We start from the raw sequence: 26202 nt of genomic DNA on the forward strand, positions 1-26202 counted from the left end.
TGCTAAAACTACTATGCCACTGAACAGTTCCATCAGTGACTGAAAAATAAGCACATCCATTAACAGATGATACCAGATTGGAAAGGAAAAATTTACAAGGCAGAAAAGGGATTCAAATTTTTTAACTGGAAATAACTCACAAATTTATCTAACTTAAGCAAGACCAAGCACTCAAATAAATAAATAAATAAATAATAGTAAACAAATAAATATGTGTGTGTGTGTGTATATATATATATATATATATAATATTGCACTAAAAAATAAAGAAAAAATTCAAATGCTTAATTGCAAAATAACTTGCTGGACAGCAGCAATCCAGAGAAGGATATGAATCACCATAGCCTACAGAGAGACTCGGAAATTATTAGCACAACACAATCGTTTTGCTCAGAGAAAGTGCTATTTGGTTGTTAGTTATCTTTCCTGGTTGTTAGCCAGCCAAGTTTAAAACAGGTCTGAAATACCTTCAAATTAAATACATGCTCTTTTAATTTAATAGCATGAGCTTGCTGGAGGGAGGGGTACAGGACCATGTCTGTGTTTGTACAATTTCTCCGAGGGAGCTAGGGATCAAACTTTTTGACTTTGCTGAAACAACATTCATAATAAACATTACAACTGTTAGTAAATATTTCAGAGCTGTATCCTTAGTCTAATGCTGAGTGACCTCTGATATCAGAGGGACGCTATCAAATTTTTAAGGTCACAGATTTCACACATGTAGAACCTGTAGGTGTTTGTGGAGCCACATGGTGTCTCAGAATGTTTTATCACAAAGTATAACTGGAAAACTATTTGAAAACTTTCCTGATTCTTAAGAGTAGAAAATGAAAACTTGGAATTAATCCATTGTCATTCTGTTGAAATAGTGTGGATTAATTTTTGTTTCTCAAATAAGCAGGCCTTCAAGTACTCTATGCAAATCTGTAGAATAGCAAGATTCTCATTAGAAGCTACCCCTTTATGAAAAATATTCACAATATCTCCAGGGTAGTTGTAGAGATATCTAGTGAGGGAGGAAATGGAAGTGTCAGAGATGAGTGAGCAGACATTATTACATGATCCGGATTAATTTTTCAGGTACACTTTGCTTCATTTATGCTTAGATTTCACATGTCAACATGGGATTATTTCAAGATAGATTAGTTCTTGCTTATACCTTCTAGTAGGTTAAGGAACTGTATGAAAGTCTCCAAGCCAATAATAGACCTGTGACACTTCCATGTTCACCGATAAACCGATCTAATCTCTATTAAGGTGAACGTCCAAGGGATAAACATTAGGAGTACTATTTGAGCAGTGAAGAAATAACAACAACATAAGATAAACATGTCCAACATTGCAAATCCTTTCCCCAGGTTCTTATGTAAAAGATAAAGCAATTATTTTCATTATTTACATGATTATTTCAGTGTTTTATAGCTGGTATTTAATATGAGGCATCTCCAACTGTGGGTAAAATCTAATTTGTGCTAGCAAACTCTTTAACTCTTACTAATGACCTCCCAGGTGCTATCAAATGTAGAAAATCTGATAGCTGCTGTATGTTTCAATACTCCTATGGCAAAGATTATTGAACACTGTATGCTACACATCTTCCATGGGATGGCACAATCATCTCATGCAGCATAAAAACTTCAGCATATCAACTAAATAAAGTCTTTTGTAATCTATGAGGTATTAGTATCTGACTATCTAACTCCCAATTTAGTCTCCTTGGCCTCTTAGAAATTCATTACTAAAGACATCACTCATATCATCTAGTCTGACATTCCACAAAAGACAGAGCTAAAGCTGCTGTTTCTGCATCCAGGCTGATAATTCATGCTGAGCTAATCATATTCATGTAGAGTAGAGAATCTAGTCTCCCACCACCCAATTTACAAGAAAAGCTCAATCTTTAAACAATTTGGCTTCTAGTATTTACCAACAGAAGCCTAATTTTCGCAGCAGACATAGCCATGCTACTTCATTAGTTCCAGTGTTAATGTCTGGCCTTTAAACTAAATTGTTAAATTCTTTCCCTGGGGATTATTACCCTGATGTAGAATGAAGCAAAGAACATATCCCTTCTCTGAACCTTCATTTTGTCAGGCTTCCTTTGTTGCAATTGAATCTGTGAATAAAACTTCAGTACTTGAGATTAACTGCTGCCTATTCCATCAAAACCACTCACAACTTACTTTTGCCATCATGTAACAGTAAAAATAGGAGATCTATTCCTGACAAAACAGGAACATGTGACAACCAATTCTTCCAAATTTTTCATAATGAATTTACCAAGCCTTTCTCAACACATCTTCAGGCTTTTGTAGAAATATGTGTTTCAGTGTAATTAGAAAAGATTTGTCCAGTTTCAGCTTGTGACTGTTAATAGGATGGAGTGATTAGTGGCTCCACAGTACAGGAGAAACATGGAGCTACTGGTTCTAGTATATATTTCAGTTGGAATAATTGAACCCACTTGACTTGCCATTACTTAATGTGCACTTCACATTTCTATATTTGCTTAAGGTTTTGCAGAGTATCCTATGGGAGAAGAAGAGAAGGGGAGTTTCTTGTTGGAGAAGCTGCTTGCAAAATGTCTGATTTGAAAAGGATACTCTGAATGCTAAGTTATCCCAAATTTCTCTGGCCATTTGAATGAAAGAAAAAGTTGTTATAAACTATTTTTTTCTAAACATACACAAAATGTATAGCATGTGTTAATTTTATTTATCACACCATAGGGTGGGATAATGTATTTTTGTTGTATCCCACAAAGATTGAAGCTTCATCAGTCCTAGAGAGAATGCTGTTAAATCCACATATTATTTAAAATTCAGTATGCAAGAGCATATTCTTTCCCCTGAAATAAGCAGTTTCTCTCTGCAGAGATAACTTAAATGGCATTTTCTGGAGAAACAATATCTACCTATAACAGTTGGTATGTATGGGTACCACTTATTCATAAATAAATTTTGACTCATTTGCCCCAACCTTTGAAGAACAATGGTTTAACACGAACATGAAATCTATTCCTCCTCAAAATGTTGATGACTCAGTGTTCTCACCAAAAAATAATTTGCCTCATATCCCCTCATTAGTTTTGTATACTTGGCAGTTTGATCTTCTGTCTGAAATCACAGCACACAAGCAATAGGAAAACTGTACAGCAGCAACAGTTCCACTAAGGAAAGGTTCTAGAAAAAAAAAAAAAAAAAAGAAAAAAAAAGAAAAAAAAAAAAAAATAAGAGGTTCTCTACACAGAGCAAGAGGATGACCTGCAAATGTTTATTTTAATCAAGTAGCATTAAGGATGCATTCTGCCATTTAACGCTTTCATTCTGGATTATTGAACAGTTTGTACTCAAACAGAATGAAACAGGCTTGAATGACCTGTAAAGGACAGGAAGATGCTCAAGAAGAGGGACTGCAAGCCTGGCATTTAGCAGTCCTGAACAAATTGAGTGAGTGCAGCAGAAAGGATAAATGCCTTTTGTTTCACCTTTTCTATTTCATTATAGCTGCTGGATGATGACACCAGAAGATAAAAACTACAGCAGGGGAAAAAAAAAAAAAAAAAAAAGCAGAAACATATACCTTTGTTTCCGCATTGAAAGGACAGAAATTGTCATTTGAGTTTCTGAACTACAGAATTTATCACTACCCAAATTTACTTTGAACAGAATGTTAGGAGTATGGAGTAAAAGTTTCACTGCAAATCTTTCAAATAATGCATACTGAAAAGGTATTTACTCTGTATGTATTACTTATTATCATTTTTCCACAGCTGTAGCTGAAGCTAATTTTAAGAAAACATGGGAGTATAAAGATGAAGAGAGACAAAGCAATTTTTTCAGATGAACGGTTCTCTCACTAAAAAATGCAGTTTCTGTTCAGTAAACAATATTTGAGAATTCAAGAAGATATTATGAGCAGTACTGATTAAAATTTAAAAAAAAAAAAAGCAAACAGATATTTTTAGCTGAAATTTGTATAATGGCATGCTCAAACCTAAATATTTTAATATTCTAAGTCATCATTTGAAATGATTATTTGCTGCTTCATATATATTTTTTTTTTCTTAAATATAATCAAAATGCAAAGTTCCGGTACTGCACTGATTTTATTTATTTATTTATTTATTTTTAATTTTTTTTTTTTGTGGAGTATCTTCCTCACTTTTGGTAGTTACTGAACTGGAAATGAATTAGTCACATAAATCCAGTCACTAGTTTCCTGAGGCATGTACACACAGAAGCTTTGGATATGACCTGGGGTAAGTACTGAAAGTAGGAAGTTTTTACTGTATTGGTGGGGGATTGTTGAAGTCCCCTAGGGGTGAAGTCAGAAATGGATGACAAACTTCAGTGTTACAAGAAAGATTATTAGTGCTGAGAGTTGTCTGATTCTAGTACAGGATACTACTAATACTGGGAAGAAACTGATATTCCTGAATGCAACTGGCAGTAGATTTCATCAAACACTTTCTGAAAAATCAAGATGTGATTCTACTGGCTCTGAGAAGAAATCATTAAGAAGGCTTTAAACTGCTGTAAGTGATCTGCTTAATTTTGATCTGTTTTCTAAGAACATAAGAAAGAACATAGATAATTCTTTCAGATCCAAATTCATGAACAAGCACCTAAAAAACCCATGAGATGAAAGCAGAGACCAAAAACTTTATTATGATTTATAATTGTTAATTAAAAGCAAAATGTTTATATCAATAACAGTAGAGAACAAAAAGCTAGTGGGGCTCCAGTTAGAGTGAGGTGACACTGGATTTCCCCTAGATACACTTGAAAAAAAGACTGCATCATCTACGCTTGTGTGAGCTTGATCACAGAGAAAAGATTAATGCAGTTTTGAAGCTATACACTTAGGTACACATTAAAATTTAGTACATGAGAAAAAGAAGCAGAATGATTATGGAACCACAGTCCACAGTGATGAAAAAAAAGAAGGTAATATCAAACAGTGTATTGGAAAAGGTCATCTGAAGAAATTCTTGCACTCTTTGGCTGAACAGAAATATCAGACTATTTCTATATGTTAACTTAGTTACAAGCCTAACTTGCAGATATACCTGAAGAATACTTAACATTTGCCAGAATAGATTACAAATGGTTTTGGCAGTTTTGGATAGGAAAAGGAGGATTATTTTATCTAGTTGAAATCACAAATGTTGCAAGTGTCACATCGTTGTTTTGTTTTGTTTATTAGTTTCTAGGCAAGAATGAGAACACCAGGTTTGCCTTGGTGTTTCAAAGACTGAGGTACTTCTATGACTGAACACAGGAATACTTTTGTTGAAATTACAGGAACACTGATTTTTTTTCCACTGAAACTACAGACAGATCTGATTCCTCTAATGTAGGATTAGAGATCATGGAATAATTTTTCTCATCATTGAATTACTCCAGTGTCCTGGTAACATGAATACTATTCACCAGTTCACTTTTTCAAAGAAGCGTGTCTTATCTGAAATATGTAACTTCCACTAGCACAATGGCCCTGATACCAAGCCAGGTTATTAATTCAGCTATGAGTAAGAGATTTCTATCTGCTAACGTCTACAGAATCATAAATATTGGGTATCTTTCTAACATGTGAACATAACTGCACGTAAAGTACAGAACAGGAGTTTAACAGCTTGAAAAAAAAAATACTTCAGGTTTCTTATATTCAGCATATTAAGGTCATACAATCACATGGAAACAAGTACAGTTTAATCATGCAGTTAGTTTAAAAAATAATTTCCATTGTCCATGGCATCAGTGCAGCATACTTCTTTGCCACATGAGAGAAATGTTTAGCTCTCTATTAACACAGTGATTAGGAATACAAAGAACTTCACACTTATATTTGAAATATTAAGTTGAATGAAATAGAAGATATCTTTTATGGTATACAAATAGCAAATTTAACAATGCAAAGTTCTTTCTTTAGTAGCAGTATCTTTATCAATGCTGATATAATGCTGACTTTCCCAGAATCAGACTTTAACCATCTACCAAACAAATAATCCCTTTGACCAGGATTTAGATTATTAGAAGAATGAGACACACTGGAAAAAATGATTTTCAGACTGCTAAGGTTTCTGGATTGCTTCATCCTGGAAACTTCATTTTATCACTTCACTCATTGTTATCCTGCAACCTCAGTCAAACAAAATAATTTCTGTAAGATAATAAATGCTGAATTTATATGGCAGTCTTCTCCTTGATCCTTCTCTCATTGCTGTAGCTGCTGGTCCTGCACAGGCCTGCTGAGTTGCTGTGGTTTCTCTACCCTACTGTTGTTTTTATGTATTTAAACATGCTGGTTTCTTGTATTATTGAAGGGGCAATATTATTGTAAAGGAGTGTTGATTTAAAGAGAAGTCTTTCTGCACACAAAATTCACTGTCAGTAGCCAGCAGAAAGCAGAACAAAATACTCAACACTTTGTAGTCCATTTGAATGCAATACTCTGACATTTTATCTAGCCCTGAAAACCTCTATGGGACCCATGAATTATAGATCACCAGTACAGAGGTTAACAGCTGGAAAAAGCGTACACACTTGCCATCAGTTCTATCTGAATCATCACATATATTTCTTTTTTGAAGTGTAGACAAAATCCACAGTGCCTCTGTTACTTCAGTATTCAAGATACATGTATTGAGATACAAAAAGCAAAGACATTCTTCACAGGGCTCCACTTATTTCAGTACACAAAATGAGCTTTTATTAAACAGCACCTTACTTTTGCCTCACTGTCTGTTGTGTGGTCAGAAGAATTTCTCAGCCCCCAGATTGTTTTTGCATGCTAATCATATCCCACACCAAAAGCAAAACAAATTTTGTCCCAATATTTGCATGTTGCTTGTTGCTATAGCATCTCATGCACTTCATAAATATTTACAGAAACTACAGAAGAAGGTACTGCTAATCAACACTCTGTATGCACAAAGAAATTAACATCCGATGTTTTCACTAAATTCTATTTGCCCAACTTGAGATGCCTGTGAACTGGACTATTATACCTTATTATGTTCTTAGACTTAATACAGTGTCACACATTGTCTATACCTGGTTGGAGTCCCACACAAGAGATCCTCCCCTCTTCCAGTTTAGGACTTCAGAGTCTCTGCAGACAATGTTTGTAGGAATCCAGTTCTGTCTGAGGAATGCTAATAGTAAAATAAAAAAAAAATCAGTGATTTATCCTGTTTGATTCCTATCTAGGTTCAGACAGGGGAAGATATATTCTTGGCTTGCCTCTGACAAGGACTACTCCCACCCTGAGTGAAGTTCCAGACTCTTCTTCAAATCATGGAAGGGTAAAGTTTTTCCAAAGAGACTGAGACTTACTGCTCTCCCTTCAACAACAACAACAAACAAGCAAACAACAACACATGAAAAATAATGGGAAAGCCTCAACTCAAAATGTCAAAACACTTCAAAACCACTCCCAAAAATAACATTTTTCTGCTTCATAGCAAATGGTGCCACCAACTCTGCCTGGAATACCAAAAATGTAGTCAGTATTCACTCCTCCTTATGTAGGCAGTTCTTTTCCAGAAACTTCAACCTTCTGGTCCTCATCAAATCGTGGTACTCATCTTAATCCCATGTCTGCTGTGAATTATCTCATTCTATCTTCATCCATTCCTTTGGCCTCCTTCTGCAGATGTAAAAGGACATCAACCTGCTGAGCAGAAGTAATTAGACTTTGAGTGAAAGAGGGTATATAATGTAAAACATGTATTTGCTTTTGCCTACAAATATGTATATTTTCTCCTATAGTTTCAAAATCAGTAAGAATGACGTTAGTTCTCACGTGTAAAGGATCCCAGCTCTCATGACTAATAAGCAAAGAGTGCCATTAGAAAGGCAAGGGAACTAAAATAAGAACGCAATAACTGGCAGGCAACAAGGAAGAGACCAAAGAAGTAGCTGGAAGAGAAGACAGAAGTTTTTTTGAATGGAGCTTCTGAGAAGGAAAAAAACATAGCAAGTTATTACTCAACTAAGCAACGGGCTAGCATGAGGGAAGAAAATTGCTGAGCAATGCTATGCAGTCATAGGAAATGCACTGAATGGGCTGCTGCCTTACTATAATTACCTTTTCAGCCTATCAAAAGCAGTTTTGTTACAATCTGTACTGCCCATTTCAAACAAGCTGAATTCAGCAAACTCTGTAAGCAAGCAGTTACGTTCATTTTTATCCTTCATTTAATTAAAATTAGGCTACAGTACACTGAATAAATATTATGCAACTTCCATTTTTTTTCATGCTTAAATTCTTATCTGCACTGTATGTACTAAAGTGTTTGGGGCTTGTATTACAGAAGGATGAAAACTCATAACAGGGTAAATTTTTGGCCTCTCCAAAGTTGTAGTTGTTGTCTTTCCAGAGACTAGGACTTTGTCAGAGTATTTAGTTTAATTTCTAACTGTTGTTTACATTAATATGCATTTAAGACATTTAGCTAGTATAGGAATCTCTTATAAAAAAAATTCCATGGTAGTAAGTATTCCACGCTCCATATATTTATTTTAAATGGAATTTTGATAAGAAACTACTTTAATGCCATGAAATGAAATTAAATCATTGTATCTTAGAATGGCCTGGGTTGAAAGGGACCACAATGCTTATCTAGTTTCAACCCCCCTGCTATGTGCAGGGTCACCAACCACCAGACCAGGCTGCCCAGACTCACATCCAGCCTGCTCTTGAATGCATCCAGGAATGGGGCATCCACAACCTCCTAGAGCAGCCTGTTCCAGTGCATCACCACCCTCTGTGTGAAATGAAATGAAAAATTATATGAAGAAAGAAATACTAAAACATGAAAGGACTGAGCACAGCCCTGCTGAAAAAGAATTTTGGGTGTGGATGGCAAGCTAGACATAAGCCAGTAGTGTGCCCTTGCAGCCCAGAAAGCCAACCATATCCTGGGCTGCATCAAAAGAAATGTGGCCAGCAGGGCGAGGGAGGTGATACTGCCCCTCTACACTGCGCTGGTGTGACCTCAACTGGAGTACTGAGTCCAAATGTGGAGTCCGCAATATACGAGGGACATGGACCTGTTGGAGCATGTCCAAAAGAGGGCCACAAAAAATGATCCAAGGGATGGAATACTTCTCGTATAAGGATGGTCTGAAGGAGTTGGGGCTGTTCATCCTGGAGAAGAGAAGGCTCTGGGGAGACTAGAGAATGGCCTTTCATTATCTAAAGGGGAGCTATGGAAAATGAGACAGATGCTTTAGCAGGGCCTGTGATGATAAAACAATGGACTAAATGGATATGGACAGAACAAATGGCTTCAAGCTAAAAGAGGGTGGATATAGAATGGATACAAGGAGAAAGTCTTATACAGTGTGGGTGGTGGTGAGGCACTGAAAGAAGTTACCCCAAGGATGTGGTTGAGGTTTCATCCCTGGAGACTTTCAGGGTGAGGCTGGATAAGGCCCTGAGCAACCTGATCTAGCTGTGGTGTCCCTGTTCATGGTGGGACAGTTGCACTAGATGGCTTTTAAAGGTCCAACTCTAAGGATTCCGTGATTCTATGATCCTATGGAGTAATGTAAAAATGCTTTAATATCTTCAAAACCTCATAAAGGCCACAGCATAATTTTCAGCCAAAATATTTCTAAAACTGGCAGCCCACAACAACCCTGGAACACCCACATGGAAACATGGTTTTAATTTTGGAGTAAATATTTTGTCCTCACATACAGAAATATTTTCTTAAAATAGAATAAGACAGCCTGAAATGAAGAGGAAGTTGGGCGTTCTTGTTGTGCAATTAAGAATTAATCATATAGAGCTATAATCAAAGTGATTTCATTTGAAAAGTTTAGAAAAACAAACATTTCAGAAAGTGCAATGTATAAAGTGAGGCTTCTAAATCTCTTTATGCAGGGGATTTAGTTTTCCAGGGATCATTTATCTGATGATTATATGTTTGGTCAAGTACAAGTGTGAACCTACTGAATGTGGACCTCCAGACTTCATGATTACAAAATCACAGCAAATTAAATGTGAGGTTTTGTCAGTGTTCTGTGTCATGGGAAATACCATCAACAGTAAAGCCTCAGAGAACTACAAAGGAGGCCTTGCTCAAACTACAGAAGCATCCTAAGAACGGCTGATTTAACTATAAGTTCTAAACTGTTCCTTACCTATGTTGCCTCACTGAATCTTCAGCAAAAAATTAGGATTGTCTTTCAGCCCTTTGTTATGTCCAGTGGTTGAAGAAGACAAATCAGAAGTCCTGGAGCCCAGTCAAATTGGGTTTCCTGAAATGAACTGCAGCACCTGAACAAGTAAAAGATAGTGAATAATGGTCTTTTATCATCTTTTTGTCTTCAAACACATTAAAGAACAGCACTTTTTTAATGGACCTGAGGGGGATAACTGCCTATAGAACATTTTGGGATGCAATGAGGAGCATTTCAAGACCTCTTATGGGTTACATAATGGAAGGGGCCCAAAGGCAGGAAAAGGGAGAGCTCGTGATGACTGGGAGAAGAAAAAGCATGGGAAAAGAGAGGGAAAAATGATTTAAAAAAATATATGTAAACAGGTCAGTACAGTTGCTGTGGCTATGCCCTGATCCTTATTATTTATACTTTAAATTCTATCTAACTTTTCTCTTGGGTGGGGAGATGTCTATCTTCTGTTCATGTGCACAGGGAGGTCTCCATGTCAGAACCTGGCGTGGGACCATGGGTCATAATGGCCTCTGCATTACTGTAGAAGCTGGAGTGCATGCATATATTGTGTGTGTGTGTATGTATCAGTGCATAATTACTAACCTGTATCAGGCCAGACTAACTATTGGTCAAGAGGCTGGGAAGCCTGATGTTAGCCACAAGGCCGAGCTGGATACTGGAATGTCTGAGGGGCAAAAGTCTACTCAGAGTCCAAACTAGGAAGTCCAAGCCAGTTGCTGGAGAGTCTGCAGGGCTTGGATCTACCAGGAAGACCTGTTTGTGTGTGTTTGTCTGTGAGGCAACTGTGAAGAAACTTTGCTATTGATCAGAGTGGGGCATATAGAGCTTTGCCTGCTGTGAGCTATGGGATTTGTCAGCTCTTAGTAGGTTCCATAATTGATTTTTCAAAGGCAGCAGAAAATCCAAATAAAGCTATTTCTCTCCCACGTTTTTCAGGACAAAATTATTAACAGAGATCAACAAGTAAGACATGCTGTTCATCTCAATGATGGTATTCTGTTTTTACTGTCTTTTTTCAGCTACTGCATTTCATGTTCTTTTACTGAATTATCCTCTGGATGTTACTGTATTTTCATAATGTTCTAACAGCATGCAAAATAGTGGAGTTGTTTCTAAAAACAAACCAGTATTTACCTCTTAATGTTGCTTTTATTTATGATCACTGTACCTGTCTCTGACATTCTGAATCTCTTTATGGCATAAATTAGCAATATAATTTTAAAAACTGAAAGCTGCTCTGGAGCTTTTCAGAGGAGATCACATTTACTTTACAGTTGCTTGTTAATTGCTTTAGTGCCTAAGGATGTACAACATATGTCCTGCAGAGAGACACCCATATGGTTGTACAGTGTATGTCCTGGCACTCTGTTGCCACAGACTAGAAAACAGACTTCTGTTTAAAATGCATAGCTCAGTATATGATTGAAGGTGTGACATATAAAGGATTATAACTGACAACATTGAAGCCCTACACCTGTCACAGCACTATGTTAGGAGGATATGTACTCTGATTTGCTGGGAAAGGAAGAGGAAAGAAGGTTGCATTCAGTGAAGAAGCAATTAAAAGATGTTTTATAATTTATTGCACAGTGGAGGGTTTCCTTCTGAACTGCCTGTTTTATTTGTGTTAGTGCGACTCGGCTACAGCTCAATTTGAGTTCAAGTTATAAAGAATTAGTAATGGAAAAATGAAAGGGCATTAACTGGCCACATGGAAGCAGATTTCAAAAGAAAATAGAACTTTTTAAGGCAGCAGGGAGGTGACTAAAGAGATTTTGTTAAAGTTTCTATGATTTCGATGCCTAAAAGCATAAAATTGTCTGGCTATTAGCCTCTCCCTTTACTAATGAGTATTTTGGAGGTACTTGATTATTCAGAAAAGCACTGGTATACACAACCCTCAGAAATTCAGCAGTCATTGCAAATGACCATGTTAAACTAAGGCAAATCTTCAACAAAATAATTGTACTCTCAATCTTAATTATGCTCCAAGTTTCTCTTGCTTAGGTTTAACTTTCTCACTTAGGTAACTAACCAGTCTAAGGAAAGAAATAGCCTCAGCTAACTTCAGCAACTTACTAGAACCTGAGAGCGTCATGCAGATAGATAAGAATCTCTAGAACAGGAATCATCCTACACATTTTAGAAATCTCTCTTAGTATGGAGGGAATCACCCTCTAGAGATGCTCAGCTCCTTTCAGTTACTTCTGACTAGTCACTAGTAAGGGATTTCTCTCATCTAAATTTAGACAGACAATTTACAACCCTGGTGTTTCTAAATAGTTAATAAAAATGAAAGACACCTCTTCAGAGTGAGTCATCCTACGTGAAACCTGAGTCATACTTTCAGAAGTATCTTTCTCTCTTCATTGACTATAGAGGAAGTGTAGGAGTACTCCTACACTGGATTCATCTCCTACCTCAGTTATTTGGTTCAAATGCTGATGTGAGATAATTAAGGTTTGTGTGACATTTGACAGTACCTTGAGTACTTTGCTGATGTGCCTTTTTCCTCCAGGTAACACCATCTTCCATTCCACCATCCTTATTTTTTGCTTACAAAAAGAATAAGAGAACATGACAGAATTAATTTCTCCTGTTTAATTTTCTCCATTGTTGTAAATTTCCCCAGGTAGCTTATACCTATAACAAATTAATCCTACAATGTTTGGTTTGAACTGGGACTGAGTGGCTGAAAATCATAAACAATGTCACAATGTAATACAGTTCACTTGCAAAACTGGATTTTATTTTTTATCTTTTGTATTATCCCAATGGCTAAATTTCTTCACTAATTGAAGACCTGAAGAACTGTGGAATTAAAAATGTATCTTGAAAATGCTTATTTTAAAATTTCATGTAAAAAATGGAATAACTTCAGAAAATTTTCATCCTCAATTTCCAGAATTTTAAAAATAATGTATCTAATATAATTCAGAGAACTGCATCAGAACAGACGAGTCAGTAAGAGAACAGTGAATTCAGACATCAAATAATGGTCTTCTTAGCATTTTTTTTCAGTATTTCTACATCACTATTTCTTAGAACAAACTCTCTTCAGCTTTATTGATATGCTCCAAGTCAAAATTTATTTATTTCTTCAAAAAATAAATGTATATGTCATGTTAAGTCACTTGAATGTTTCAAAAGTCATACATAGAATAATGTTACGGTCACTTTACTATGTAAAAATAGGATTTTTTCCTCTTTCAGACAGCTCTGACAAAATAATCCGTCCTTACCCTACTGTTTATTGCTTTTACACAACTCTCTGTTCCTCTGTTTCATAAAAAAAATCACTTCTCCCTTCAGAAAGCCTCATTTGTCTCTAGATACAATCATTTACTAACGTAATACCTATCTGTAAAGTATTTTTGTTCTTTTAATTTTCCACTTCACATCATTTGTGAAGCCTTTGCCAGATGGTATCACAAAAAACAAATGTGTAGCAGAAATTCATAGGAACAGGTACCAAGAACACCCTCTTGCAAATGTTCAGATGAAGCTTCTCATACAAGCAAATTATTTCATCACTGCATTACTGAATTTTGCACCTCACTCTGAGCCATATGGTCATACCTACTGCTAGACATAAGGTTTCTAGGAATCACAACTAGCTCAATAAGGATGCTAGAAGCACATGGGGTTCAATATTTGTTGGTTCAACACTCAGCCAGTTCAGTGCAAACTATTCTTATACCTTTCCTGCTGGGGAACCTGTTGTCACCCAAGAATCTTCACTGGGTAATGAGCATACATGATTATGAGCTCCTGAGCCTTCTCTTTATTCCAACAACCTCCTGCATGAAGAAAAGAGGCAGGTGGTTTAAATTTAATGCTTCATGGATATTTCTCTTGTAAAAAATGTTTTACCTACAAATATTTCCCTTGAAATGTAACTTAATTATTTTCAAACCCAGTGCTGCTTTGATATTTTTCTGTGATTTCATGATGTGGTTTTTTTTTGTTTTGTTTTTTTGTTTTTTTTAAAGCTCAGAATGATTATTTCTGTTTTAATAATTTTTGGTTCATCTGAAAGTTCATTATCCTTACACTATCACAGATTAACATATTTGTCAAGGGTCACTGTAAAGAGCAGAACATTGTTTCACAATGTTGACATCAAGAAAAGCCAGACATGAAGAAACATCACCCACTTACTGTGCTATTTTTGTTGTTGTTTAAATTAAGATTTGAACTAAAGAACAGTGAAATACAGATAAACAAAGTTCGTATATGTCACTAATATGATATCTATGTACTTAGTCAATACATGCATTCAGAATAGACAATTTTGACCTTGGCTGCCACTAGCAGTTTACTTGAGAAGAAATTTAATGTTATTTTGTTCAAGTCAGAGATTTAGTTTCAAAGCTGGTACTGCAAGCTACTATTATGGGTTGTCCTGTATCACCTCCCTCTTCCACATCCCTGAGCATAGCTTCCAGCTGGATCTGTTCCATGATCTTCCCTTGCACAGAGGTAAGACTGACAGGCCAGCAGTTCCCTTGGTTGTCCTTTCCACCCTTCTTTAAAAAGAGTGCGACTTTGCCTTCTTTCCTATCACCAGGGACTTCACCTAGCTGCCATGACTTTTCAAATATTGAGAGTGGCTTGGTGACTATGTCAACCAATCCCCTCAGGACTGTGGGATACATCCCAATCATCGGGATCAATAGACTTGTGGATGTTCCAGTTCTTCAGGTCGTCACAAACTTGATCTTCACTTACAGCAGAAGTGAAATTGCTCTTGCACTTCCCACCTTCTGGCCATTTGCTCAAGGGTTGTGTGAAGAGCAGTTGCCAAGTGAAGACTGAGGCAAAAATTTTGCTGAGTACATCGGTCTTCACTTTGTCTTTTGTTACCAGCATACCTCATTGACTTACATATAGCTGAAGTCACCATACATTGTCCAGGCAAGGAGTCGGTCAGGGCTAAATCTTAAAAAAGCATTGTATGAAATGATCAGGCAAAATACCAGAACCTATTATTTTCTGAACATGCAACAAAGGCCAGTAATGGATAACATGACCAATTATCCAAAAGTAGAGCTAGTAAACAGTAATTCTCATTTAAAAACTTGCAGAGAACTTGATAATTGCTTACACAACATACCAGTCAAATACAAACCCTTTGAACAAAAGTTGATGCAGCACACCATTTGAGGAGAAAAGCTTGAAGTTAATCCAAAATTTTATTTTTAAGAATAGGCCATAGGACAAATTCAGGCACGCATTACAATGTTATTATACCTTGAAACGAGAAGGTAAGAAATCATTTTATAGTTCCCAATATGTGAATACATTTTCAGTTTAAGCACTTTTTAAGAGCAGAAGAACCAACACTGCTGAGAAATTAAGCTTAATAGTGTAATTGTTAAACCCATTGATTTACAAATGAGCAAACACTTGAAGGAGGTCTTGTCTAAATGTCAAGCCTTTGCAGGTAATAGTGATGGATGAAAGGCAAAGAATCCAGTTTGGCTTTTCCAGCCTCCCTCAATTTGCCCTGAGGTGCCAATTAGGGGAATTCTTGTTTTTCATGAAAATTTAACTTATGCTACAGGAAAGCAGCAAGCTCTAATACATACTAAACTACACAATGCCATTTAAGCTTCATAACATACCTTCAAGTCTTCCTTTGAAAGGGAGCAAATGACCAAAGACCCTTCTCAAAGATACAGCTGAAGTTTAGACAGAACAGATCAGCAATATTATAGATGCTGAAGATGTTCATCCCTGAATGTAGGGCTGCAAAGAAGAGGAATAAAAACATTGTAAAGTTTTAGAACTCTTATTTAAAAGACAGTTGTTAATGTTAGGGAATCAAAATCATTACAGTTACCTACAACAATGTTTGCTATAGTAATGGACAAACCTCACATACTAAATCTTAGAAATTCAGATTCTTTAGACAGGCCCAGAAAAGCAACCAAATTCTAGTGCTTTTCAGTGCTTCCCACTGTGTAGCCACCCTGTAGCTGCTTACCTGGAAGACTGAAATCTATTCTATTTCAGTTCTTTTCTCGTTAGATTTAACTTTAGTTTTCAAATGTATGGAAATTCACTTGCTTGTAGTAAAGCTACATTCTGACCTCAGGCTTAGGGCCACTCAAAAGTGTGAATTCCTCCTTTCTGAGCTACATATGCCGGGATTCTAATCAAATAGTTCTTTCAGAAAAGAATATGTAAACTTTTCTCTTACAAAACATATACAAAAACTAAAAAGCTAGACTTATTATGAGTGTACCCTGCATACTGAAGTTAGACCAGAGAAACTGCTTTGTCAGATTAAATAGAAACAAAAGGATTTGTACCCAGATTTCTCTTACTTAACTGTGTCCAGAAGATATACTATCATTCCAGAAACCTTTTCATTGGTTTCCAAGTTGTAAGAAATTCCAGAGTCCTTTCTGGGCCCCTAGAAAATCTTTTTACATTCGTGTTATGAATATATACGCCCTACTCTTTCATTTTGCCAGCTCACATAACACCAAGCTTTGGAAATTTCTTTACCTCAAAATAGCATTCCATGCTCATTAGCTCTCAGCAGAGTATGAATTCCCCTTTTCCTTTCAGGGAGTTCTATCTTCCAGAGTTTTATCAAGCACAGCATTCAAAAAAATCAGCAGGCAACTTCCCTACTTACATCCCAGGTGCTCTCTTTAAACATATTAGACTTTACAAGCAGAATGAGCTTCATCCATCATAATATATGAAAAATTAAGTCAGATCTATCGATCAAAAATTCAAAAAAGCTTCAATATAAGTGATGTGAAAGATTTTGCCTATTATTCACGCATACTTAAGCAAATGAATGTATCTATGTATCTAGGTTCTCACAGGTGTGTTCATTACAAACCAGTATGGATAGATCATCTGGATTGCAGATTAATGGCTCCATATGTACAGAAATTGCTTCAAAAGGACCAGCTCTGTGGAAAAACTTGCTACATCCACTGTGACTAATTAGGTCAAGCACAGCACTGTGTAAAAAACCAGAGTTGTCTCAGTTACTCTTCACTGGATGTTGAGTTTGAGGCTGAGATCAAACATACCGAATCATTGCTATTAACACCACAAACTGGTGTCCCAGTTGAATATGACACCTGATTACCAAAAGAGGAACACTCCTCTTACCCATCTGTTTCTGGGCTCTGGTATCAGCAATATAGCAGCAACTAACAGCTGAAAGGCAGTCAGGAACAGATGCAACTTTCTTACCATTAAAATTCATTATATAAGCAAGCCAGCCCAGCTCACCAAGGTCTGGCTCTGTGTCCAATGAGTCTTTAAAGATTATTGTTTGGGTAAAAAAAATAGTATGCTTTGAATCAGGATTAATGTACTGTTTTGTATACAACATGTATGGATTTCAAGCCTACCAGGTCTACTGAGTCTACCAGTCCATGGTGCCAGAGCTAATATGCTGAATGTATAAAATCTGTGAAAAAGTTAGGAATATAACAAACATTTGTTGTGACACCTTCATTTCTTGTTTCCCTAGTTGTACCAGAGCTATTATTAGATTTTAAGCAGTTTGAGGGACCGAACTATTTGTTGGAGAAGTGACTGGACTTCATATTATAAGGTGTACATAATAATGTTATTATTTGCATGAGAAAATTAAGAATTCTTCAACATATCATAATGGCTTGTATCTATTATTCTACTAGATCAATGTTTCAGTGTTGAAGATCATAGCCTTAAGCCACATCTGTTGCCTGCATGATAATAACCAGTTGGGGTTCTGTTGTAAAATATTATTTCCAATATCACTTGATGACACTTTTATGCAAATATTTCTTAATATTATTCAACATTATTAGCTTTTCTTCCAAGAGAAAATAAGAAAAATAAAAGTCTATGAAGGCATAGAGTAGTTTACCTAGAAAAAAAAAAAAAGATATATTTTAGCAATATGAGTTTGATAGAGACCATCGTATTTCACAAGATTATAGTAAAAGAATGATGCCTCTAGGTATGTGTAATTTGAATCACGGTGGACTAATTTTGTCAATGTCTGATAAAAGTTTCTTTGATCTGCTTTCTGACAGGTCCAAAGATTTGGACCAGCTGCATTTTAACAGTTTCTATGGAGGCTTCTGCCATTGCTTTCAAGAGCTTTCTGCCACCAGCAGTCTTCAAATATGATATTGAGTTCTGCTTGTGTATTTGTACTCCTTTATAAACATGTCTTTATTATTTGAATTAAGAAAGATCAATGACATCTTACAAAGCAATCCTAAAGAAAAAATAAATATGAAGTAATTATTCTCCCTCAGAAGAGATGAGCTCAAAGTTCTTCAAATCCTTTTTTCCTAAATCATGTTGTTAATGGGAGTTTGCCATGTATTGAAATGAATAAGGATGAAAGGATTCTGAAAAAAGTTAAAAATGTTAACATTAGTTGGTACAAGATGCTCAAACTTAGTGTGTGCTAGCAAGCTGTGTAGGAAGTAGAAATAATTACTTGTTGACAGTATTGAATATGAAAGGTTTGTATTACTATTATAAACTATTATAAAACTGTTATAAGCACTATTATGGTTTCACATGTTTCGTGCATGAATTTAGCGCTCAAGAAATGAGAAAGTTGAACAACTTTTTGTATATAATATGCTACATTATTTTTGCTGTGTTTGTACTTTCATTCAAATGTTTGAACATTTCTGAACTACATGGTTTGGATAGGTAGTGAAAACTGATAGATAATTCTTACTTTTTATAATTAAAAATCTTGTTGAAGAAGAGAACGCAAGCCTTTTACTCTTCCAGTTTCTTTGGTACAAGTGGTGAAAAACTGTGAAAAACTATAAATGGAAGAAGAAAAAGATAGCTGGTATTGACACTTGAGAAACAGAGCTTTTTCACTGCACCAAGTTTTCCTGAACTCTCTGTAGATTTTGTATTTGCACCAACTGTCTAGAACATGACACATTATTGCTACTGCTGTTGCAATATTAGTCCACTCATATGCACAGAGCAGCATCCTTTAGTAGCAAGTCTGGCTATAGCTACAGCAAAACACTTGGTTATTATGGACCTAGTCCAGCTTTGACTTATTTAAGTGGAAAGCCCCTTATGGACTTCAGCAAGCATTGGTTCAGACCCTTTGTGAACACTAAGATTTATGGCATCCTTAACATTTCATTTCCTCAATTTCAAGCACTGGGGTTTTGTAAATGATGTGCTAGATAAATACACTGTTGTCACTTAGCAGACTTAACTAGTGTGTGAAAAGAAGTCTTTTACTTTCAGATAAACTGAGGTACAGGGGGATTAAGGCTAGTTCCTTAGCTAGCATAAACTTGCATAGCTCTGTGAATTTCAAATAGCATTCCAATATCTGATACATGTTCAAAAGGAATTCAAGAAAGAAGTTTACATTCATGTGACAAGGTCTTGAGTGAATATTCAGGCCACTTACCTAAGAATACAGATTAAGAAAACATTAGAATACAGGCTGTCTAAATCAGATGCTTACTTTAACCAGAGATTTTCCTCTCCATAGCACAGAAATCACAGATACAAATACTATAGAATAATTTGAAGAAGCACATGAAAACCTAATATTAATTGCAGAAAGCTTTCAAGCAAATGAAAAGATTTTACCCTTGGATTAAATGAATAATTCTTATAAATCATTTTAACTAAACATTGGTGTATTATTAAAGTGCTTTCTGTACTATTATTTTCTTCACTCCAGAGAAACATCTTCCTATTATATTCAACAACAATGAAAAAGAAGTTGTGCAATCACTTCCATTCAAAAGTTAGGTTTTTAAGGTGCTGAATAAATTCATATAGAAAATATCATTTAACCTGTCTAGAAACTAATCTTTCTGAAAAAAAAATCCAAAAAATTTTTGTCAGTAGTTTCAACACCTTCTTGAGTTATAGATCATTGAATAGTGAAAAGAAACATTTGCTTTAATGTTTGTGCGTTTGTTTGTTTGTCTAAAAACAAATTTAAAAAAAAAAAAAAAAAGGATGTTGTATGCTGCTGTTTCATACTCTGTACTAGGATTCTGTTACTAGAAATTATTTCAGAAAACAAAGAAGGATGTGGAATTGAATAATCTAACACACTGATTTCCTTCTTCCATTATTCTTCAAAGGAATGTTTTCATCACCTCCCTCCCTGGTTGACTTCACAATAGAAAAGAAGGAAGGAAGCCAATCTGACCCAATGCACAGTATTGCTAAGATTCTATCTTGGCTCAGTCATTACATCAGAACAGCAACATTGTTACAAAAAGTTATTCAACATTTTTTCTGTCATTTTTCATGTAAACAATTCAAATAGTGTTAATACAGCACCAGCAGTTAGAAAAAAATTTATTGATGTTTGATGTCAATTAGGTTTAGATGCAATTACATTAAATTAACTATGTTTTCTCAAAATATTAGACTGTAGTTTTTACGTCATTGTAACTACTTAGCATAAGTCATTGGCTGGAGTTGGCCAGCAGGGAATACACACAAAAATCTAAGATCAGCAACTTTCTGTTCAAATGCATACTTTCTGTACTTTGTTCTCCCTTTCTCAGAGAGAAATTAATCAATAAAGAACGATGACTTCAATGACAGTAATGAAAATGAATAAAATTAAGGGCTCCAGCCTCCTTTTACAGAACCTGGCAGAAGTTTCTCCACTAACTTTGGCAGAAGCAGGGATGGATGAGAAGGCCACTGCATACATTGATTTAGTCTTTCATAAGAACATATGCAATGCTTATTGATTTGAGATGAAGCAGCTCCCTAACTGTTCTCAAGTCATGGTGCAGAAAGATATCAGAAGAATTCTATATGGCTTTTCAGCTGAAGTTTTATTATCTGTACTGATTGATATAGCAAAGTGAGCCTCTACATTCAGATGAGCATCATGTCTCTCTGTTCTGAAGTGGTGCATTTTGTAAACCATCAAATCAATTTCAAAGCTGCAGAGATGCTCTTGACAGTGGGGGAAAAACTAGTGAATTTTGGTGTAAACAAAAAAGAGGAAGAAAAGAGGAATTTATGCAGCTATTGCACATGATTAGCAAAGCCATCTGTTTCACTTACCCACATAATTGTCAACTAATCAATTGTTAATTGTAAACGTCCAGTTGCTTAACAGCATTGTACCTCCTATTGCAATTCATTATCCCAAACAGTTTACAGATCTTCAATATCTGAATTATTCATTTCCAGGAGTGAAGAGAGAGAGAGAGAGAGAGAGAGAAAGATGGCAAAGGATAACAAGGAACAGAGTCCTAGGTAAAAAGGGAGGAGCCTGAAGAATCCAGATGTGGATAAGAATGTATGTGGATACATAAAGGACAATGGCATCGGCATTTCTACGATACATTGATGAAGCAGAAATGTGAGGGAGAAAGTGACAGATGGAAACTGGCAGAGGAAGGCACATACAATAGAAGGAAAACAAGCTTCTGGCAAAGGTAGACAAGAAGGAGCTCAGGATTTAATGAAAGGGAAATTGGGTGCTCTTGTTATCAGGGAAAAGGCTGAAAAAACACAATGAATTTGGTCAGTGCTGGCTCGAGTGCTGATGCAATTATCATAGCCACTTCAGTAGAAATTTCTTCTGAGCCCTATAGAATTGATTTCTCAATTATGCCTTTTTCTTTTCTTTTTTTTTTTTAATGTATGCAAATGGCATAACATATATGGTATAATGATATATTTCACTGGTGTTAAAAGATCAGTGACCTTTGCACCTGCACCAGATATGTTCTTGATAGATGCCATTATCTCAGCAAGCTATTGTTATGAGCTTCTGAAATCTGTTAGAAGAATTCTGACTCTTTTAGAGACGGAACGGGGAAAAGAAAAAAAAAAAAAAAGATAAAAAAGAATTGAATCTGTACTTCTCCATTTAAATGCACAATTATAATTGAAAATAAAGCTTAGTGAAGAGTGATGGACAGATGATTCCAGTAGAACACTTTTATATATTTTGATGGTTATTACTTTGTTTATCATACTGATTTTCTCTTATGATTTTGCTTATAATTATAACAGCATGGATAAAACAGAGAAAAGGCAAGTTCTTGTTGTGTTTAATCAGAAAAATACCAGAGGATTATCTCAAAGAAAGTTGGAAATCCAAAAGGAAATATTTATTTGATATATGCATTGAATCATCTGTGTTGGTGGTATGGCAGAAGAGAGTGAACCTTCCCACCAATATTCCATTATGTTTCAGTGCCACATGACAGACGGCAGCAGGGGGGCAGTCTGACAAAATGGCATCTGACATGGAAGTCCATACGAAGCAAGGGTGCGTCACTGAATTCCTCCATGTGGAAAAAACTGCACCTACTGACACTCATCAACACTTGCTGAATGTTTACAAAGAGCAACTACTGGATATGAAAACACAGAAGCGGTGGGTACTATGTTCCATCAGCGGGTCATTTTGTATAGTGCATATTTTATAAGCACAGCATGCCAGCTCTTGTCTGTAACTGGTGAAAACACATAGCAAATTACTGATGACTGCATGAGAAATAGTGGTTTATGACTGAGAATTTGCTATAACTTGTAGTGTTATTGTGCTCTTTTGTATCTGCTGTAGTTTCCATGGAAATAAATAGGAGGCATTACTTTCAGAGTTATGTTTACTTTAATAGTTCCTGAGGCACTATTTTGTCATCCAAGGCCATATAACAAAACAATCTAACCACAGAATCTTACATACAGTCATTACTCCTTCAGATGGATAAGCGGATGGAGTGGGAGATCATACTGAGGCCATTGACCCTGACTACATTAATAACTAACTCAATGAGAATTAGTCCATAAAAACAATTATAATGATGCGTAAGAGATCATTAACATTCATGTCTTCATAATCTATTACTGAGCTGTTCTGATTACTCTGTAATTATCTCTTGATTTTGTTTCTATCTCTGTATCACTTTTTTTTTCCCTCCCTATAGTTTCACATATATCAGGAACTTCCCTAGATTTCAGATATTTGTTACAAGATTTTAAGTACTGCAGAGACAAAAGATAGGATATATATTATCTGCCATTAAAAATGTGAATGGAAAAAATTAAAATTTTGTATTCATCACAAACTTTAGGAGCTTTTATTCCCCCCAAGATTAATGTGATAGTGCAAAGAATTAGCTTCTAAATTTAAAATGACACAAAAAGAAAACAAGCCAAGCTAAGCCCAATCCGATAAACCTAGCACTTTAAAGTTACATATTTATCCTTGATCAATGAAGCAACAAAAATCAACAGAGCAGACAAAGAGTGCACTGCTACTAAAAGAGCTAGAAGTTAGATTTCGCTTTTTGTACCTTAAGGTTACCTTTCCAGATAGAACTCATGGATTTTTCTTCTACTTAGTAAAAGAATATATTATTTGTTACATCCTGACCATAAATACTGAAAGTCATGCAAAAAGACCAGTGAGATAGATGAGGTGAATCTTTGTGAATTAAATATTAATACTATGAGTTCAGATCGGTGGCATTACAGTTTGCTTTTTTGTGTGTTTGTTTTTTTTAAATTGCCTTTTTATATACTCACATGTAATGCCATAACATGACGGAAAGTACAGAAATAGTAGCAGCGTTGCAAAGCCTTCAGCTGCAGCAAAACAGGACAAGTCCAAATACAGCAGCTGTGGATACTGAAATTAAAGAAGAAAATTTTCTTACCTTTGGAAGACCTCAATTACACAGAGATCTCCAACAAGATACCTTCACCAACACCTTCCAACCCTTAAATGAGGTCTGGGAAGGGGTGGATCCTGGCTCCATCATTTCTGGTCACTCAGGTGAACTGTATGCACCTGAGCTCCCCTGGGTTTGCCCTTCCTTCCTACCAGGGGCTCAATCACTGGTTCAGGCTGTAATTTAGCATTTTTGCTACACAGTGCTATTCAAGTAAAATACCTAGAGAATCACACCCTGTGAAGGTGTAATAGAACTTACGTCTCCAAAGCTGGAGAATCGGGTTGATTTAATGAATCCAAATTCAGTCACAGTGTCTGGCCTAGATCTGGAAAGGACCCAAGTCTCATACTTACTACTGACCTCTGAAAGATATTGAAACTGAAGTCAGAGCAGCAAAAAATAAATGAGGAGGTTTGTAAGTAAGAAACAGGGAAAAATGAAATAGGAGAACTACTCCCTTAGGGAATAATAAAAGTGCTTAAGGTTACCTAAAGAAGTGTACTGTGTGGGTTGCTAACAATGTAAAAATATGTAATGGGGAAAAAAAATTGGTGTCCTTTATTAGATAAATGATTATAGACAAATCTATACTAGAAATAATAATAATCATAGAATCATAGAATCACCAAGATTGGAAAAGACCTAAAAGATCATCCAGTCCAACTGTTTACTTATTACCAATAGCTCCCACTAAACCATGTCCCTCAACACAACCTTGAACACCCTGAGGGCCAGTGACTCCACCATCTCCCTGGGAAGTCCATTCCATTGCTTCACCACCCTTTCTGAGAAGTAATATTTCCTAATGTCCAGCCTGAATCTCCCCAGCAGCAGCTTGAAACCATTCCCTCTAGTCCTATCACTAATGACACGAGAGAAGAGGCCGACCTCCAGCTCACTACAAACTCCCTTCAGGAAGTTATAGAGAGCAATAAGGTCTCCCCTGAGCCTCCTCTTCTACAGGCTGAACATTCCCAGCTGAACATTCCTATGGCCTGTCCAGACTCCTCACCAGCTTTGTTGCCCTCCTTTGAACACATTCCAGGGTCTCAATGTCTTTCTTGCAGTGAGGGCAATAGAATAATAAATAAAATAAAAAACCACAGCACAATATGTTTAATAATAGAGTAATTAATAACAATTGGAACAGTTTATATAAGTGCATCTCTGTCACACATTTAAAAAAACAGAACAAATTGAAACTATTATTTCTAAATAAGCATACAGTTTAAATCACAGTTAATTAGAAAACAAAACAAAAAAAACAGTCAGTTTTTATTGATCATTCAAGTTGATTTGAAACTGGAGAAAAACAAAGTTACGTTCTAGCATCAGATTCTTCAACAAAATTGGGACGTCTTTTTTTCCTTTCTACAAGTTCTCTCTGTTTCTAAATTATCAGACTTAGGAAATAAATAAATAAATAAATAAATAAATGACTTTTTGATGTAAGTGATCTGTAAAATTAAATGTTCTTATTGTATTCACTATTTTTCAAATGCTATTTTCAGCAAAACTTTATGCAAATCCCAGAAATAAAACATAAGAAAAGGATGAGAACACAATGAGGTTAAGGCAAAGGAATAAAATCAACAAAATGGTTGGGATTAAAAGTCCATGGTACACCACAGAATGAAACTGTATAACCTGAACATTATGTAGTTTTCAGGGAGGAAGAGTATGATGAACATTAAAGAAGCAGTCAAATCTGATGTCAGAGAAGGAGAGATTAAGAAAATCGGAAAGATTTGAGAGAGGTCTATAGAACAGAGAGGAGGTGGTAATGATAAGAAAGCTAGTTACTACTGTAAAAAAAAAAAAAAAAAAAAAAGGAAAAAAGAATGTGGTTACATTTCACTGATTAGATTAATAGATTTAAAGTGTACATTGGCTCTTTATTTTACTGTACAGAGGCAGGATATCATATAGCTGATGGCCGCATAAGCTGATGGTCAGTTACTAAGCAAGAACCTGCAGCTGCAATGTTTGAAAGTTTCAGCCACTCTTGTACATTGTCATCCTTGATGTATTTTGAGAACTTTACACTACCTCAATTTTCTTTATACACATGTTTCTTATATCTGGTTGCCACACACATCATTTTAAAGCTGTATGAAAGTATTACAATTTAGGCATTTGTCAGCTTTGGAGTAAGCATTTTTGTTAACTTCAGAACCTGCCTGGCCATGATGTCTACATGTAAAATCAAAGATCTGCTCCTCTTTATTCCCTCCTACCCACCAAGACATTCCTCCTGTCCCTTACAACAGGTAATTCCAAGTATGTACATC

The sequence above is a fragment of the Coturnix japonica genome, chromosome 4, assembly GCF_054131305.1.
Source record: "Coturnix japonica strain WE chromosome 4, WE-NBRP24, whole genome shotgun sequence".
NCBI lineage: Eukaryota > Metazoa > Chordata > Aves > Galliformes > Phasianidae > Coturnix > Coturnix japonica.